Source organism: Suricata suricatta, chromosome X (assembly GCF_006229205.1).
Source record: "Suricata suricatta isolate VVHF042 chromosome X, meerkat_22Aug2017_6uvM2_HiC, whole genome shotgun sequence".
Classification (NCBI taxonomy): domain Eukaryota; kingdom Metazoa; phylum Chordata; class Mammalia; order Carnivora; family Herpestidae; genus Suricata; species Suricata suricatta.
This window is the reverse complement of record NC_043717.1, coordinates 40,447,073-40,450,080: the sequence shown is the minus strand read 5'-3', so window position 1 is coordinate 40,450,080 and position 3,008 is coordinate 40,447,073.

Here is a 3,008-nt window from a genome sequence, read left to right as displayed (position 1 = left end):
TATTTGGCTGATGTATAAAATTCTCAGAAAGTTAATTTGGACCTTTTTTGGCCATTGTTGTTGGCCAGTGTTTTTATTACTTTTACAGAGGAATGGATTTAGGGGCTCCTTACTCTGTCATTCAGAACGTGCTATCCTCTTTTAAAGATGTTGCATTACTGTTTTCTTGTTTGCGTTGTTTGCTGACAAGAAATCTGATGTCATTCTCTTTTTACCCTTTATGTAACACATCTTTTTTCTCTGGCTGCTGGAAGGATTTCATTTGTTATCACTGGTTTGGAGTAATTTGATTGCAATGTGCTTTTGTGTAGTATTTTCCATGTTTCTTCTACTGGAGTTCATTGAACTTCCTGGATCTGTGGGTTTATATTTTTCATTAATTTTGGAAAATTTTAGGACATTATTTCTTCACATACTTTTTCCATCCCCCTTCTTCTCTTTTGGGGATTTTATGTTCCTGCGTATTAGGCCATTTGAAATTGTTCCATAGCTCATTTATGCTTTCTTTCTCCTTCCTTCCTTCCTTCCTTCCGTCTGTCTGTCTGTCTGTCTGTCTGTCTGTCTTTCCTTCCTTCCTTCCTTCCTTCTTTCTTTCTTTCTTTCTTTCTTTCTTTCTTTCTTTCTTTCTTTCTTTCTTTCAGTTCTTCTGTGTTTCATTTTGTTAGTTTCTATTGCTATGACTTCAAGTCATAAATGTGTTTCTTCTGTGATGTCATTAATCACATTTGGTGTATTTTTCTATAATTCACATACTACATAATTCGTCAAAGTGTACAATTTGTTTAGTATACTGTTATGTGACCATCACCACAATCAGTTTTAGAACATTTTCATCACCCCCAAAGGAAATCCCATACCCCTTAGCTGTCATTTCCCTTTCCTTCTTAATCAAAGCCCCCTCCCCCACCATACCTTGACACTGCTGCCATTGGCCCTAGGAAACCACTAACCCACTTTCTGTCTCTATGGACTTGCCTATTCTGGACATCTCATAAATGGGATCATACAATATATGGTCCTCGGGCACCTGGGTGGCTCAGTTAAGCATTGGACTCTTGGTTTCAGCTCAGGTCATGATCTCAGTTTCATGGGTTCGAGCCCTGCATCAGGCTCTGTGCTGGCAACATGGAGCCTGCTTGGGATTCTCCCTCTCTCTCTCTCTCTCTCTCTCTGCTCTTCCCCCACTCACACTGCCTCTGTCTCTCTCAAAACAAATAAACACTTTTAAAAAACCCAGTATGTGGTCCCAATATGAAACTAGTGTACTAGTTTCAAGGTTCTTCCATATTTCAGTATGTGCCTCCTGCTTCATTTATGCCTGGCCATGCTTCTTTGGATAGCAGACATTGTAAATTTTACTTTTTTTAGATGCTGGGTTATTATTATTATTATTCCTATAAATTTTCCTGACCTTTGTGCTGATATTATATAGTTACTTGGAAACAGTTTCCCCTTTAGGGTTTACCTCTTATGACTTAAGTGGGTCTCAAGCAGTACTAAGTCTACAGCTAATTATTTGTCACCATCGAGGCAAGACCTTCCTGTGTGTTCTATGCCCTCCGAATTAGGAGTTTTCCTAGTCTAGCTTGTAAGAGCAAGAATTATTCTCTGCCTATGTGCCAGGCCCTGTTCCCTCTAATTCATTTGGATGGGCCTTTCCCTATCCTTAGGTAGTTTTCTCATATTCATGCACTGATTACCACTCTGCTGAACACTCACAGGGACCCTCTGCAAATTTTTGTGCTTCTCTTCCTGTGCAGCTCTCTCATGATATTCTGTCCTCTGAACTCTAAGCGCCCTTATCTCTCTGGACTATATTAACTTAGAGAGACCACCAGGCTCTGCCTCCGTCTCCCCTTCCTGTGCCATAGTATGGAAACTCTCCAAGCAGTATGCTGGGCCAATTGTGTGGCTCATCTTGTTTCTCATTTCGCAGGGATCACTGCCCTTCATTGCCTGATGTCTATGTCTTGAAAATCACTGTTTGATGTATTTTGTCTGGGTCTTTCTTTGGGGGGGGGAGTTGTTTCATGTGAGAAGGCAAATTTAGTCCCTGTTACTCTATCTTGACTGTAAGTAAATGACTGAGGGGTTAATTTCTGACACCTTTTGACAGAGAGACCAACAGAATTTGCCAATGACAATGGAGAAGAATCAAGCATGATAGGTCTGCTATTTGATCTGAGTGACAAACTGAGTGTTGTGGTCCCATTGGTGGAGATGAGGAAGACAAGAGGGTGTTTGAAACAAGAAAATTTAAGAGATCTGTTTGGATGGGTTAAATCTGAGTTACTTTATGTGACATCCACAGGAAGATGTCAAACAGGCCATAACATACATGAGTCTGGTGTTCAGGGAACAGGTCTAGGCTACAGGCCTAAATTAATGGATCTCCAAAACATTTGCAATAATTAAAGCTGTGAAACAAGATGAAGTCACCTAGGGAAAGTATACTGGCTACAAAAGTAAGGGGACCAGGATACTCTAATATTTGGAAATTGGATAAAGATGGAAGAGTAGCCAGAAATGTAAGAGAAAATCAAGAGAGTGAGGGTAAGAACCTGTGGAATGCATTGCATTGGGCAGTCACAGGAGAGGGTAGGGAAATGACTGCTGGTTAGACAAGATGATTATTCATGGGTGATCTGGTTAAGAGCAGTCTCTGAGACATGGGAGTGGCAGAACCCAAACTAAATTAAGTTAAATATGGTCTGGGATATGAGGAGGTGGAGGCTGAAGAAAGCCAGAAGATTAGCTTTGCTGAGGATCACAGCAATGGAGTCACACCTAGGGCAGTATATTAAGGCCAAATTCAAGTATATTGAGAACACCATACATAAAACAACCTAGATGGCCAAGAGAACAGTTGAGCAATGCTACCTTTATTTCACTGAATGCCATGAATCAGTTAAAAAGGTGGAATTTTAAAAAATGGGGTGGGAGGCCTGGGTGGCTCAGTCAGTTAAGCCTCTGACCTCAGCTCAGGTCATGATCTCGCGATTTGTGGG